The sequence below is a fragment of the Corythoichthys intestinalis genome, chromosome 17, assembly GCF_030265065.1.
Source record: "Corythoichthys intestinalis isolate RoL2023-P3 chromosome 17, ASM3026506v1, whole genome shotgun sequence".
NCBI classification, from domain to species: Eukaryota; Metazoa; Chordata; class Actinopteri; order Syngnathiformes; family Syngnathidae; genus Corythoichthys; species Corythoichthys intestinalis.
Window position 1 is genome coordinate 43,597,212 of NC_080411.1, and position 17,112 is coordinate 43,614,323.

The window sequence follows — 17,112 nt, forward strand, 5'->3', positions numbered from 1 at the left end:
CCACTACATTAAGCTTATTCGGACAGAATATTAATTAAAAATGAATGAAAACTAAATACTATAGAATATGTCATTATTATCATTTTAAAAATGTAAGTGACTGGTAAAAATAGATTATGACCAGATTTTTATGACACTGTCAGTCAAAATGACAGACGACGAAAAAGTCTAGCGCAACCTCTGGTCAAGATACAGCTGTGAATGGACACAGCCGGATTTTTGTGGGATTGAAGGAGTGGTTGAGATTTTCTTTATCATATACTGTATTTACCCTTTTAAACGTTGTTTTTCAATTTTTCTTTGTTTGGATCGATTATTTATCATCTAACATATTGGAGAAAATGCAACAGTAACAAGAAAATACATTTAAGCGATAGTTATGAAGTAGATATCTGTGACTTTTTTACAGATGCCATTTTTTTCATTGTGACATTATTTGTTTAAAACTTTAAAATATGTGAGTGAATAATTTTTTAAGTCGTTTTTTTTATTTTTTTTATTTAAAACTAAATATGAGCCATCAATTAATGATTCTAAGTTAAAAATGAAAGACATTTTTAATAATAAAATATAATTACTTACCTTGTTTTTATGGCTGGGTTGAATTAAAAGCGGTTCCGCGACGTCTGTAAACGGGGGTTTCCAGCGTAAAATGGACAAATTAATTTCATTCTTGTCTGTGTTTTCCGCCATATATATATATATATATATATATATATATATATATATATATATATATATATATATATATATATATATATATATATATATTGTCATGTCCATTTATTACTTGCATATGTTATGTCGCCCTCTGCTGGCGATTCGGTGCAGTTGATTATATGGGTTTCGGCGCGCTCTTCTGACGTGATTATATGTCGACGCGAACTCACACTAATAGACAGTGCTATTCAGACCAGCTAACGTCTGCATCCAGTATTCAGTGGCAGTTCTCACAGCCTCATCACACTGTTTGTGTCTAATACATGCATCGCTTTTTTACAAAAATACAAGAAATGTGCTCCTGTCAAAAAGAAAGATGACTTCAGTAAAGCCCATGCAACTTTGCCACACCGTCTGATTTCTTTTTGGAGCTTCTTATGTTCGCTATCTGTCGATTTGTGCACTCACTCACATTTAGGACAGAATAGTAAAAAAAACGACTTTCGACGACACTACAGCATCGACGAAGGCAGGATACTGCACAAGCTCAAGACTGGACATCATTCTTCTCATTAATTCCTTGGTGAAGGAGATTAAATAATAATGTCGCACGTCAGCAAAGCAAATTCCCAAATTCTTTCTCCACCACATCAAGTGCTTCCTCAGCTAGCAGGGCAGCAGCCAGGGCCAGAGCTAAAGTTAAAGCAGCACGGGCGAGTGCCCCCTTTGTGCAACGAGAAGCTGAAATAAAAATAGAAGAGGCACGTTTAGCTGCAGAATTATCAACATTGAAACACGAAAGAGAGATAGCGGCAGCTTTGGCAGAAGCGGAAGTTCTCGAAGCGGCAGCAGAAGCCGAAGAGGACAACAAGTCTCGTGGTGGTTCTTTTCATGTCACAATGCAGTGCACCAACAGCTACGTTGAGCAGCATTTCAAGCACGGCAGTGAAGAGGAACCTCCAGAACTTAAACCGTATACGCCATCCATTTTGCCACCTCACCAGCTAAACGTCCAAACTGTTAAAAGGCAAAACCTCGTAGACGACAGCGGCACTTCTCCTGTCACGGCAAGGGTGAGTGTTCCCACAGCAAAGCAGCCTGAAAGAGCGGCAGTGGCGACCCATCGTTATCAAACAACAGACAGCAATATCCAGAACACACAACGACTGGACGCCGACTCGACCTTCGCACAGCCGAACACTTCTTCCTTCAGACGAGGTCCACTACAGCAACAAAGTGACAACGGGACCGGCATGAGTGACATTGCTACGTATCTGGTACGTCGTCAGCTCGTGAACTCCGGCCTCACCAAGTTCGATGATCGGCCAGAAAGTTATTGGGCATGGAAATCTTCGTTCCTTAACGCCATCAAAGGACTCGAATTAAGTACAACTGAAGAACTTGACCTCCTAACAAAGTGGCAAGGAGCTCAATATTCGAAGTATGTCCTCAGAATCCGCTCTGTGCACGTCCTCAACCCCGCAGTAGGTCTGAAGATGGCATGGGATAGCCTAGAGGAGTGCTACGGCTCCCCCGAAGTAATCGAAAGGGCTCTCTTCGAGCGAATAGAGAACTTTCCTAAAATAGGCCCCAGGGATGCTTTGAAACTAAGGGAACTAGGAGACCTGTTAAGTGAGTTGGAGTCAGCAAAATCTGAAGGCTACTTACCTGGTCTCTCATACTTGGACACTCCCAAAGGAGTCAATCCCATCGTAGGAAAACTTCCATACAACCTACAAGACAGATGGTTAGCTCAAGGTTCACATTACAAAGAACAGCACAATGTATCATTTCCACCATTCGCCTTCTTCACAGATTTCATATGCAGTGAAGCAAGAAGAAGAAATGATCCCAGTTTCATCCTTTCATCAAGCTCTACAGCTCCACCCAACAGTCTCCACAGATCAGGCTCCACGGGTACAGCTAGGCCTGAACAAGTGAAAGGAAAGTTAAGACAGTTTGAAAGACGTGGCTACTCCCAAAACTGAAATTGCGTCACAACACTCTGGTTGTCAGCAAGACGGTTCCAACTACAAACCGAATGACATTAATAAGCAATGCCCATTCATAAAAAACCTCATCTCCTGAAAAACTGTAGAGGTTTTCGAACCAAGCCAGTAGAAGAAAGGAAGACTGTTCTAAAATAAAATGGCATCTGCTTCAGGTGTTGCGCTTCAACAAGTCACCTTGCAAAAAATTGTGAACTAGCTTTGAAATGCACAGAGTGTGACAGTGATAGCCATGTTACTGCATTACATCCAGGACCTCTTCGCTGGGGTGTCAAAAACCCCTCACTCGAGCATGGCGGGGAGAGCGAAGGAGAAACGACTGAGCCAGCAGTCACCTCCAGCTGCACAGAAGTTTGCGACGGAAGGAAGCAACCTAGATCATGTTCCAAGATTTGCCTGATAAAAGTCTATCCCAAGATGCACCAAGACAAAGCTGTTAAGGTCTATGCCATTCTAGACGACCAAAGCAACAAGTCATTGGCAAGGTCAGAATTCTTCACCTTGTTCCAGATTCAAGGCTCTGACTCTCCATATACATTGCGCACGTGTGCTGGCATTACTGAAACTTCAGGTAGAAGAGCAACAGGATTCATCGCAGAGTCACTGGATGGAAAGACAAGCGTGGCCCTTCCCACACTAATCGAGTGCAATCACATGCCAGACGATCGATCGGAGATCCCCACACCTAAAGCCGCACAGCATCATGCTCACCTGAGACCCATAGCCCACCAGATTCCACAACTAGATCCAAAGGCTCAAATCCTGCTCCTTTTGGGACGCTACATCCTCCAGGTGCATAAGGTCAGAGAACATCGTAACGGTCCTCCCAGCGCCCCTTATGCACAGAGACTGGACTTGGGCTGGGTCGTCGTTGGCAACGTCTGCTTGGGTTCAACACACAAGCCAGAGTCAGTCTTGTCTTTCCGGACAAATGTACTCGAAAACGGACGTCCTTCTCACCTTTCTCCTTGCCCTAAACACCTTAACGTAAAAGAAAGGTTTGGCAACACAAATAATGGTGACGGAAGTCTGGGCAACTCAATCTTCGACAAGACCAAAGATGATGACAAAGTCGGTCTCTCCATCGAAGATCACCTCTTCCTTAAACTTATGAAAAAGGAGATGTTTATGGACGACACCAACAGTTGGGTGGCGCCGCTCCCATTCAGATCTCCTCGGCAACGACTTCCAGACAATCGGGAGCAAGTTCTCAATAGGCTTACTTCTCTGCGACGCACTCTAGAAAGAAAGTCTGAAATGAAGAATCATTTCCTGAACTTCATGCGAAAAATCTTTGACCGCGATCAGGCAGAGTTGGCACCAACTTTGCCAGAAGGACATGAAAGATGGTATCTATCAATCTTCGGCGTGTATCACCCACGTAAGCCGACTCAAATCAGGGTCGTCTTTGATTCTAGCGCCCAACACCTAGGCGTCTCGTTAAACGACGTGCTACTTACTGGGCCAGATTTGAATAACAGCTTAATCGGGGTCCTGCTACGTTTCCGAAGAGAGCCGGTAGCAGTAATCGCTGACATTGAGCAAATGTTTAACAGCTTTATCGTGAGAGAGGACCATCGAGACTTTCTTCGGTTCTTCTGGTTCAAGGACAACAAACCCTGCAACGAGATCGTCGAGTACAAGATGAAGGTCCACGTATTCGGCAACAGCCCGTCTCCGGCAGTAGCCATCTATGGTCTTCGTCATGCAGCACAACAGGGAGCAAATGATTACGGCATGGACACCAACCATTTCGTCCAGCGAGACTTCTATGTCGACGACGGTCTAAAATGCTTCCCATCAGCTGCCGAGGCCATCAGTCCTCTCGAGAGAACACAAGAGATGCTTGCAGTTTCCAACCTGCGTCTCCATAAAATAGCATCAACCAACCCTGAAGTCTTGGAAGCCTTCCCTCAGGAAGACCACGCAAAAGGTCTTCAGAAACTGGACTTCGATGACAACTCAGACCTCATCCAACGCAGCTTGGGGCTCAGTTGGGACCTCAAAAATGACCTCTTCACCTTTAAAGTCTCAATTGCAGAAAAACCTTTCACTCGTAGAGGTGTTTTGGCCACTGTAAACTGTCTTTTCGACCCTCTTGGAATCGTCGCGCCAGTCATCATTCAAGGAAACATTCTTCTGCGCGAGTTCACCAGTTCAGAGGTTCTTGACTGGGACAGCCCTCTTCCAGGGGAAAAGAACGCTGAATGGACAGTATGGAAAAACTTGCAAGTTTTGAGTGACTTCAAGATTTCTAGAGCTTACACTCCAACAACTCTTACCACAGCCTATACAAAAGAGCTCCACATCTTCTCAGATGCCTCAATCAAAGCCATCGCTGCTGTAGCTTACCTTAAGACAATCGACTGTGATGGACAGTGTCACATCGGCTTTGTACTAGCAAAGGCAAAATTGGCTCCCGCGGCTGCCCATACCGTCCCAAGATTGGAGTTGGGCGCAGCTGTGTTGGCGGTGGAAATGGCAGAATTGTTGGAAAGTGAATTGGACATCAACATAGACTCTGTACAGTTCTACACGGACAGCAAAGTTGTCTTAGGTTACATATATAACCAGACCAGACGGTTTTATGTGTATGTTGCCAACAGAGTACAGCAAATCAGAAAGTCCACTAAGCCTGAACAGTGGCACTATGTCTGCACCACTCAGAACCCGGCAGACCACGCAACTCGATCCGTACCCACAGCTGAGCTTTCTAACACAACTTGGCTCACCGGGCCTCAATTCCTGTCTCTACCTAATGGAACATCCACTCCAGAAGAAGAAGCCTACAACCTCATCGCTCCAGATCTTGACACTGAGGTGCGTTCTTATGCTAACACGCTCTCCGTTCCATCAGGTACTCTGGGATGCCACTGGTTTGGTTGATTCTCAACCTGGAAATCTCTGGTGCGAGCCATAACAACCCTGATGCACCTCACTCAGTCTCTTTGAAGTTCTGCCAAAACCAAGCATGAAGACTGTGCAGGCTGGCATCATTGCAAAAAAGATCGCACTGCAGAGGAGCTGCTACAGGCAGAAAAACTCATCATTAGGTGCGTAAAAAGAGAGATCTACACCAAAGAATTCCTTTGTCTGACTGATAGGAAGAACATCTCAAAAGACAGTCCACTGAGAAAGCTGAATCCATTTGAGGATGACGATGGCCTTCTGAGAATTGGCGGCAGGCTAAACCAGTCAACGCTCGACACAATGGAAAAGTTACCTCTCATCATCCCAGGCCACAACCATGTTGCAGTGCTGCTCGTAAGACACTACCACGAGAAGGTCAAACATCAAGGCCGTGTCTTCACAGAAGGGTCTGTGCGCACAGCAGACTACTGGATTGTTGGCGCCAAGAAGTGTATCAACAGTGTTCTTCACAAATGCATTAAGTGTCACAAGCTACGTGGTAGAGCTGTTGAGCAGAGGATGTCGGATCTTCCCCCTGATCGCCTGAGTGCCGAGCCACCTTTCACCTATGTGGGACTTGACGTGTTTGGTCCTTGGACTATCGCGACAAGACGAACCCGCGGAGGGCAGGCTAACAGCAAAAGGTGGGGTGTACTTTTCACGTCCATGAGTACCCGTGCCGTGCACATAGAGTTGATCGAAGCAATGGAGTCATCAAACTTCAGCAATGCTTTGCGGCGGTCCTTTGCGCTGAGAGGACCTGCAAGACAATTTCGCTCCGACTGTGGAACCAACTTCACAGGCGCCTGCAAAGAACTACATATGCTCGTCATGGATCCTGAAAAACCAAATGTTCGGACGTATTTGAGTGAAGAACATTGCACCTGGGTTTTCAATCATCCTCATTCTTCACACATGGGCGGTGTCTGGGAGAGAATGATCGGCATCTCCAGGAAGATTCTAGACTCCATGCTCATGCAAACCAGCCCTTCATGTCTCACTCATGAGGTGCTGTCAACTCTGATGGCAGAGGTCGTGGCGATCATCAATGCCAGGCCGCTTGTACCAATCTCTTCAGACCCAGATTCACCTTTTCATCTGACGCCATCTTCGCTTTTGACACAGAAGATGTGCACTTACCCTCCTCCTCTGGGAACCTTCGACAGCAAGGACCTTCACCGACAACAATGGAGACAAGTGCAGCACTTGGCAAACATCTTTTGGAACAGATGGAGACGCGAATACCTCCCAACACTACAGAGCCGTAGCAAGTGGCAGGACGTGCGTCCTAATCTGAACGACGGTGACCTGGTCTTGCTCAAAGACGGCCAGGTGAAGCGTAATGAAGGGCCAATGGCGCTGGTCGTGAAAACATTCACGGACCAAGATGGAAAGGTCAGGAAGGTCGAACTCAAAGTTTTGAAGTCTGGATCAACAAAAACTTACTTAAGACCAGTCTCAGACGATTCTTCTGCAAAGCCCAAAAGACGTTAAGTGAACTTGATACTTTCTATGTTGCATAGTTGTGTTAATGTATTGCATAGTGGTATTTCAATAATACCAGACGGGTAGTGTCATGTCCATTTATTACTTGCATATGTTATGCGGCTTTATGTCGCCCTCTGCTGGCGATTCGGTGCAGTTGATTATATGGGTTTCGGCGCGCTCTTGTGACGTGATTATATGTCGACGCGAACTCACATGAATAGTCAGTGCTATTCAGACCAGCTAACGTCTGCATCCAGTATTCAGTGGCAGTTCTCACAGCCTCATCACACTGTTTGTGTCTAATACATGCATCGCTTTTTTACAAAAATACAAGAAACGTGCTCCTGTCAAAAAGAAAGATGACTTCAGTAAAGCCCATGCAACTTTGCCACACCATATATATATATATATATATATATATATATATATATATATATATATATATTAGGGCTGTCAAAATTAACGCGTTAACGTGCGGTAATTAATTTTTCAAATTAATCACGTTAAAATATTTGACGCAATTAACGCACATGTCCCTCTCAGACAGTATTCTGCCTTTTGGTAAGTTTTACAGCAAGGCGTTTTGTGCTGTCTAACAGCGAACTCTTGTGGTCGCTTTGCGATATGGTTTATTTTTTTCTTGCCAGTTCAATACGGCTGCACAACGTCTCTGTTGTGCTTATAGGATTCTTGGAAAAGATTTGTCCGTAAGTATGGTTGTTGTAAAGAATGTACATATTATGTTAATAAGCGAAATGTTATATTTTTTGTATGAGACGCTTTTTGTTTATGTTTAGTCAACCTGTATAGCTTGCTAAGCTAACGTTGTTGCTAATGCAATGCTTGTTTACTTTTTTTTTGTAGTTTTACGTAAACGGTCTAAAGAGGACAATGGTTTGAGGCCATTTTATTAATAAATCAGATGAAAAAGGAAGAAGTCTGATTATTAAGGTGTCGTTCACTAGCTGTCTAGCTTTGGAAAAAGTAGACGCTTCGGAGTGAGGACAGCACAGACAGATTTAAATGACAGTAGAGTGAAATGCCCACTACAGTCCTTATGTACCGTATGTTGAATGTACATATCCATCTTGTGTCTTATCTTTCCATTCCAACAATTTATTTTACAGAATATATATATAATTCACAGAGAAATATGGCATATTTTATAGATGGTTTGAATTGCGATTAATTGCGATTAATTACAATTAATTAATTTTTAAGCTGTAATTAACTCGATTAAAAATGTTAATCGTTTCACAGCCCTAATATATATATATATATATATATATATATATATATATATTTAAATAACAGCAAAAATGAGTACAAATGACTTAAAGTGAAATGGAATATATTTTGAACGCGAACCTTGACTTTTTTTTTTTTTTTTTTTTTTTTTTTTACAATATAAGGAATTAGTAGCCTTACATATTATGGTCAATTACACTTTAGTTATGTTTGTTTTACCGCAAGAACTGTATGCAATGCTTAATGTATAATTCATATGATACAAATTAGAAAACATACGGGATATATGTATATTTAAAAAAAACAAAAAAAAAACACTCCCAAAATTTTATAACTATATGTTTAAAGACCACATAAAGCTTTCCAAAAAAAAAAAAAAAAAAATCTGAATTTTTCAACCATTATTTCTGGGGTCAGGCACTACAGACAAGTTTCCTGAGCGAAACATGGATGGCGCCATCTTGAAAATTGCTGCTCCGAACTTTCGGTTTAGAAAGAGCAACATGAATTGCGGTTGAAGTAAGCAGTGAGTTGACAAAATTAATACTACAAATTAAACCAGAGAAACCCACGGAATCTCCAAAATTGGATTCAGCCCGACGTAGATGAGACGTAAATGAGATTGTTCTTATCACTTCGTTGTTCGTGGAAAAAATTATAACAACCTGTGTTTACGTGAGGTATAGATTGAAACGCTGGCCACTTGAGTGACCAAAATGGGGTGAAATTACAGATTGGATTACATTTGCCGAATGCAGAAGGGCTGACACGGATTTTGTTGTTACAAGGAAATACTACAAGGTATGTACACATAAACAAAAATAGTATGTCATTCTTTTTTATCGCAGATATTGAACGCAATAAAACATTTGGACAAAATGATTCCATCTGTTGTTTTATTTAAAACGATTGCTGCATGTGCAAAACAGGTCAATAAATCACAATTTATAAAATTATGGTGTTATACTTGTATAGCGCTTTTCCACCTTTCAAGGTGCTCAAAGCGCTTTACACTACATTGCCATCTACCTGCTGGTGACACAGCACCAGGAGCAATGTGGGGTTCAGTATCTTGCTCAAGGATACTTCGGCGAGTTCATCAGGCCAGAGAATCGAACCCACAGCCTCTGGGTTGAGGGACAACTACTCTACCACTGAGCCACGCCACCCTCATTATTAGAAAGAATAGCTTACGGGAATGTGATATCATGTTCCTGAGCAGCGAGAGACCCTCGCCAAACTTTGACCCGACATTACGCAGACCCTCGGCGGCCTACAGAGAGGGCTTTCTCCCGCTGTCCTTGGTAATTCCAGCTCCAATAGCGTATCTTAAAGTTGAATTTAAAAAGCTCATAGTTGGATCTCGGGATCGAGCTGACGGTCCGCCGCGAGGCGACCCAACAACTCCAACCCCAGCCTCTCGGCCGCCCCCTGGTTAAACGACGTAGTCTCGATATACAATTCAGAATAAAATAGCCCTTTATTGTCATACAGTTGTACAATGCAATTGTGCAAATAATTGAAGTGAAGCAGCAGCAGTTGACAGTGAAGGCATTGAATATTGCACAAGTAAAAATCTCGAAAGTGGCTTGCAAGAATAAAAGTATAACATCTGTGTAAATATAAAATATGTATGAGAAGTCCTATATTCAGGCAGTGCAAATAATTGAAGTGAAGTAGCAGCAGTTGACAGTGAAGGCATTGAATATTGCAGATTAATAATGCACGTATATAAGCATTGCACATAGAATATGTACGAATGGAAGTTGAGTTTCAGAAGTTGACAGTGAGGCTTTGAATATTGCACTTAATAAGTATTGCACATAGTATATTGCATGTACGTGAATATTGGACATTTGGTGATATGCTGCTACAAATGGCTGTTCAGGGTGGTGATGGCTTTAGCAAAGGAACTTCCTCAGTCTTTTTGTTCTTGCATTTAAACACCTATAGTGTCTCCCAGAGGGGAGCAGTTCAAATAGCTGGGAAGCAGGATGTGAGCCGTCCTTGAGGATGTTTAGAGCTCTGCTGAGGCATCAAGAGGAGTAGACGTCCATCAGGCAGGGGAGAGGACAGCCAATGATCCTCTGCGCCGTCTTGACTGTCCTCTGAAGCCTCTCCCTTTCTGCAGCAGTGCAGCTCCCGTACCAGGTGGAAATGCAGTGTGTTAGCAGGCTCTCAATGGATGAGTGGTAGAAGGCCAGCAGTAACTTCCTATCCAGCTTGTTCTTCCTGAGGACTCGGAGGAAGTGCAGACGCTTCTGAGCTTTATTAATGATAGCTGTTATGATTGCTGTCCATGAGAGGTCATCATAGATCTAGACTCCCAGCAACCTGAAGGTGTGGACCCTCTCCACATACTCGCCGTTGATGTACAGCAGGGGTCCCCAACCTTTTTTGCACCACGGACCGGTGTTATTTGGGTCTTTTTTTTCACGGACCGGTGTTCTAACAAATTTTGCAACCCATCAAAAATTGCAACGATGCGGTTCTGCGCATGCGCGTAACGTTAAACATAGCCGCAAATACAGCGATTCCAAAGTAAACACTACAAACTTTCTTGAAAGAAAGGATATCAACTTACGTTTGATCATGGAAGGACTTGTAGAAAAGTTCTCCTCAGATTCATCCTGCCATGTAAGCTGCACACAACAGCTGCACACCGCGCTCACCATTAACGACTTCGCCTTGTCGTTAAACATTAATTAAGAAGCCCGCTTCACAAAGATACGATGTTGGACATTGTAGCAGGGTTTTCAATGCTCTTGTCGCGATGTCAGGATATTCCAGAATGACTTTAATCCAGAACCTCGGTAGATGTACGTTTAATAAGGTCGCCGTCATTTGCGATCTCTCTGTTTATTCACAAACGGGTCACGAATCCACTCCTTTGCAGTTCGTGGGTCTTCGAGGTTGTAGGCTCGTCAGGTGCCCTTTTCGCCGTAAAAATATCTCCAAAGACGTCTGTTTTCCAGTTATCTTCGCTCGTGTGGGGGCTAATTATTTCCGGAAACAAATGTGCTGCGCCCGCGGCCTAGTAATACGTTATTATCGAGGACAAGCGCACATAGATATATTATATACATAAACAAGATGTACTGCTAGCAGTCCAATCAATGGACTTCTATGACAACATTGAAATCTATCCCGTAGTATTATATCTAGAGTAGACAGATATTGGTGTGTTAAGCAGGGGCACAGGGTTAATTCGGCCAGAATGCGGTCGTTATTAAATTATTATTTCTGTGCGGCCCGGTAGCAAATGCGCCACAGACCGGTACCGGTCTGCGGCCCGGCAGATGGGGACCCCTGATGTACAGGGGCAGCGGAGCGGTACCGTTCCTCCTGAAGTCCATGATGACCTCTTTAGTTTTGCTGGTGTTCAGGGCCAGGTTGTTGTCTGAGCACCATGCTGAGAGTTTGTGAACTTTCTCTCTGTAGGGTACCTCATCTCCCTGTGAGATTTCTCCAACCACTGTGGTGTCATCAGCAAACTTGACGATGGTGTTGCTCCTGTTGGTTGGACTGCAGTCGTAGGTGTAGAGTAAGTACAGGAGGGGGCTCAGCACGCAGTCCTGTGGTGAGCCGGTGCTCAGTGTACGTGTGGAAGAATGGTGGGGGCAAGTCTCACAGTCTGTGGTCTGTTGGACAGGAAGTCCTTTATCCAGGAGCATGGGGGGGGGTCAGGATGTCCAGCTTTGTAATGAGAATGCCCGGGATGATGGTGTTGAATGCAGAACTATAATCCAGCAATAGCAACAGGCTAGCTGCAGGTGCAGTAGTTGTAGTAAATAATATTAAAGATCAGCATAATTACAATCATAATCGTAATAACAATATCAAAAGCAACAAGTCGTTTCATGCGCAAGTTTTTAGCTTTAGTATTTTTTGAGCACCGGACACATTAAAATACAGGGACAGGAAGAGCATACCTTCCATAACAGAGCGGCAACATGGCTACAAAAACACCCTGTCTTTGTGGTGGTACGCGCTCGGTTCCACATCTGCCTTCATGAACATGTTGTCCTCCCCTGTCTTGATGATGGCAGATGGATGCATTATTTCCAAATGATCTTTTTTAAGGGATTTTGATGAGTAATGTTACTCCAGCTCTACTGTTGTTTTGGATGGAGAAATTCTAAAACGGAAGTCGCTTGCAGACATAAGGTAGAAAAGCGGATGTACCTCAGAAACTCGTCTAAGTGCCCGGTTGTTCTTAACAGTTTTAATGTTTCACATTGTGAGTATGACATACTCCCATTGTGATCCTTCAACATACCATGTTTATTATGACAAAGCAGCAAACAGAAAGGGGTTATGGGGAAACAGAAGAAAAGAAACACAAGAGCAGAAAGAAAAGAAACACAAACAAACACTACACTAACTACTAATATGTTGGTGCTATCGTCAGCTATATGTATTACCGGGGACGGGGGTGGGGGAGTCTATAAACTAAGTGATTGAAAAGGGTAGAGTGTACACAAATCAGCTCTGTGATCTAGAACCCAGTAATCGCGTGAATCCCTTGTGAGTGTAAGCCCGTTGGTGACCGACGCTACGCCGCCCCATCGCCAATCCCGGCACCGGGACCCCCGCACTCGAGCGCACCCTTTCACATCCAGCCACACGCGAGCCCCACCAAGCGCACGACAGCCACGCAGATGAGCGTGACGTGCGCCAACCCAGGGCCACGGCCCCCACCCAGCCAGCCTGGAGGGGGGGGGTTTAGCACAGCACATCCCTCCTCCCGCAGCCCAGCAAAGGAGCCATCGTCCCCCCAGGGTGGTCCCTAGGGTCACCCGCGCACTAGGGGCGCAACGGTTCAGTTAGCCCATGGTTCGGTTTGAACCTCGGTTTTGGGATCACGGTTTCGGTTCGGTTTCAGTATGCGTTTTGCATTCTTTTTTTTAAACTGCCTTTATTTTGCTTTTGAAAAAATGAAATAAACACTTAAAATGCAAACATTTTCGACTGTTAAAATGCCTCTTAGCTCTTTGGCTAGTGTAGTGACTGCCTACTGAAATACACACACAGTAGTAAAAAGATACTTGGCAAAGTAACTGGTGATACCTTTCATGTTTTTTTGTTTTTTTTTTCATAAAAAAACAAACAAACAAACAAACCCAAAAACATAGTAACCTTTGCTATGTTTGGAGGTCGTTTAACCCTTTGACACCTAAGCCTATTTTGGCCGAATTTGCATGCCTTTGATATTGCCTTTATATTTCAAAGAAAAAACTGTTCACAATGGCCAAGTTGGGTCCCTTTTTTTAGGATACCTTGAACTTCATGTCCAAACTGTTGTTTTCTTCACTGACCAACTTTAATCCACATTTTGGACCCAAAAAGACAAAAAAATCCCAAAATCTTTTTTCAAAATTTGTAATGTTGAAGTCCCACTGACAACCAAACATGCTCCACCAACCGTTTTGAAGCTTGATAATATTTATTTAACTTGCTAAGATAAACATCCAATAGAATAAATAAGATTGAATAGTTTTATGTTTGACAATTCAACACAAACAGCAGCTATGGTCATAGGTGTTTTTGGCCTTCACACATATTATGGTCAAAACATGTTATATACAGTGCAAAATAGTGAGAAAAAATTATATATATTATCCAACACCAAAAGGGTTTGGAGGATATCTCTTTGTGAAGTTAGGTATTGTACCCATCACCTTATCAAAGGTATATATGTACATGCAATCAAGCTTCTCGAACACACATCTATATAAAAATTTAAAAGATTCATAGTGAAGAAAAAATAATAAACATTGGAAAGAAAAGTATTTTCAAAAATATTGACAAGTAGTTCAGTTCAATTCAATTTTTTTTGGCATGCGACCCAATAAAGGGTTTTTTTTGTTTTTCGTACTCAATAAAATTTGTTTTTGAACATGTCACTAAACTGCGTCACATACAATGTCACACAGCCTACTCATCCGCTGTTTGTGCGCTGCTGTCACTTCTACTCGCCGAGACGCCGACAGATCCGAGGAAAACAATGACAAATACAGCTCATCCTATTCCTTGAGTTGATTAAATAATGCATTAGCTTGCGCTAAATTTAGTTTTCGATTCATTCTGCACGTTTCAAAGTCGCTCGCTAAATCCAACCGGCCGTTGCTTGCTACGCATGTCTCCTTTCCCTTAGTTGACGCCTTGCTCGTTAATTTATTAAAAATTTTCACATGCTTGTGGCATAAGAGCAAGTTGAGCTGGTTTTCTTAAAATACAATGTCTTCTGGTAAAAACTTCGAACGTTCATTCACCTCTTCCTGTTGAACTGGATTGGATGTCTCATACCGTCAATAGCACTGAAAGATAAGCATTTACAGTAAGTCCTCCAGGTTGAAATGAAATTAAAATCTCGCACCAGCAATGCCACGCAATGAGTTTATCCGTTTTGTCAAACTCATTGTGGTTCACGGGCCACATTTATGGCAATTAGATCTCTTGTAGGCCTGAACAATATTGGAAAAAACTATCATTGCAATTTTTGGGGGGTTTGCGATATATTGCAATATAAAAACTAGAACAGTTTTCCTCAGATAACTTGAATAGCTCCATTCGGGTTAACGCGGAAGAGCAGCTGCTCTACTCCGAGTCCCACCCGGATGACCGAGCTCCTCAACCTATGTCTAAGGCTGAGCCCGGCCACTCTGCGAAGGAAACTCATTCCAGCGGCTTGTATCCGCGATTTTGTTCTTTCGGTCATTACCCAAAGTTCATGGCCATAGGTGAGGGTAGGAACGTAGATTGACCGCTCCAACCTACCCTCAACATGAGGGTAGGAACGTAGATTGACCGCTCCAACCTACCCTCACTCGTGAACAAGATCCCAAGATACTTGATCTACCCTTTTCTGGCTGAGAACCATGGCCACAGACTTGGAGGTGCTGATTGTCATCCCAGCCGCTTCACACTCGGTTGGGAACTGTCCCAGCGAGAGCTGGAAGTCGCTGTGCGATGGAGCCAGAAGGAGCACATCATCTGCAAAAAGCAGAGATGAGATCCTCCCACCACCAAAACCGACCACCTCCACCACCCGGCTGTGCCTAGAAATTCTGTCCATGAAAGTCACGAACAGAACAGCTGACAAAGGGCAGCCTTGGCCCTCACCGGGAACAGGTCCGACTTCTTGCTGGCCACACAGACCAGATTCATACTCCTGTGTTACAGGGACTGGATGGTCCCTAACAAAGGGACATCCACCCCATACTCACAGAGTACCCCCCCCAGTGTGCCCCTGGGGACACGGTCATAAGCCTTCTCCAAATCCACAAATTTTTGCAAACTCCCATGACCCCTTAACCCTTTAACACCTAAGCCTATTTTGGCCGAATTTGCATGCATTTGATGTTGCCTTTATATTTCAAAGAAAAAATTGTTCACAATGGCCAAGTTGGGTCCCTTTTTTAAGGACACCTTGAACTTCATGTCCAAAATGTTGTTTTCTTCACTGACCAATTATAATCCACATTTTGGACCCAAAAAGACAAAAAAATCCCAAAATATTTTTTCAAAATTTGTCATGTTGATGTCCCATTGACAACCAAACATGCTCGTCCAACCGTTTTGAAGGTCGATAATATTTATTCAACTTGTTAGGATAAACATTCAATAGAAAAATAATAAGAGTTAATAGTTTTATGTCTGACAATTCAACACAAACAGCAAGTATGGTCATAGGCGTTTTTGGCCTTTACACATACTATGGTCAAAACAGGTTATATATAGTGCAAAATAGTGAGAGAAAAAATAATATACCGTATATATATATTTATATATATAACACAAAAAGGGTTTGGAGGATATCTCTTTGTGGAGTTAGGTATTATACCCATCACCTTATCTAAAGTATATTCGTACATGCAATCAAGCTTCTCGAACACTCATCTTTATAGATATTGAAAAGATTATAGTGAAGAAAAATATATATAACTTTGAAAAAAAGTATTTTCAAAAAATATTGACAAGTAGTTCAGTTAAATTCAATTTTTTCTGGGATAGGACCCAATAAAGTTTTTTTTTTTTTTTTTTTTTTGCGCACTCAATAAAGTTTGTTTTTGAACATGTCACTAAACTGCGTCACATACAATGTCACACAGCCTACTCAACCGCCGTTTGCGCTCTGCTGTCACTTCTACTCGCCGAGACGCCGACAGATCCGAGGAAAACAATGACAAATACAGCTCATCCTAATCCTTGAGTTGATGAAATAATGCATTAGCTTGCGCTAAATTTAGTTTTCGATTCATTCTGCACGTTTCAAAGTCGCTCGCTAAATCCAACCGGCCGTTGCTTGCTACCCATGTCTCCTTTCCCTTAGTTGACGCCTTGCTCGTCAATTTATTAAAAATGTTCACATGCTTGTGGCATAAGATGGATGTCTCATACCGTCAAATAACATCAACCATATTGTCAAGGTCGCGAGTAAGATAATAGGCTGTCCACAGGTCTCCTTAACAGATAATTATGAGAGGCAGGTAATGAGGAAGGCAAAACACATCCTGAATTGTGTACAACATCCCCTTCATTGCTCGTTTGAGGTCCTCCCTTCAGGCAGGAGATTCAGAGTCCCTTGTTTTAGGTTAAATAGGACAAATAACTCCGTCCTACCCAGTGCAATTCAGTTGCTAAATTTGCAAAATACTTGCACTTAGATGCAAAACTGTCTATGGCATTTTAAATTTGTAGTCTGTGTTATTTTATTGTATGTGTATGAGTGGTTGTGTTATCTGTTATCTGTATGCTTACCTGCTGTAAGACAAGTTTCCCCTTCATAGGGGAC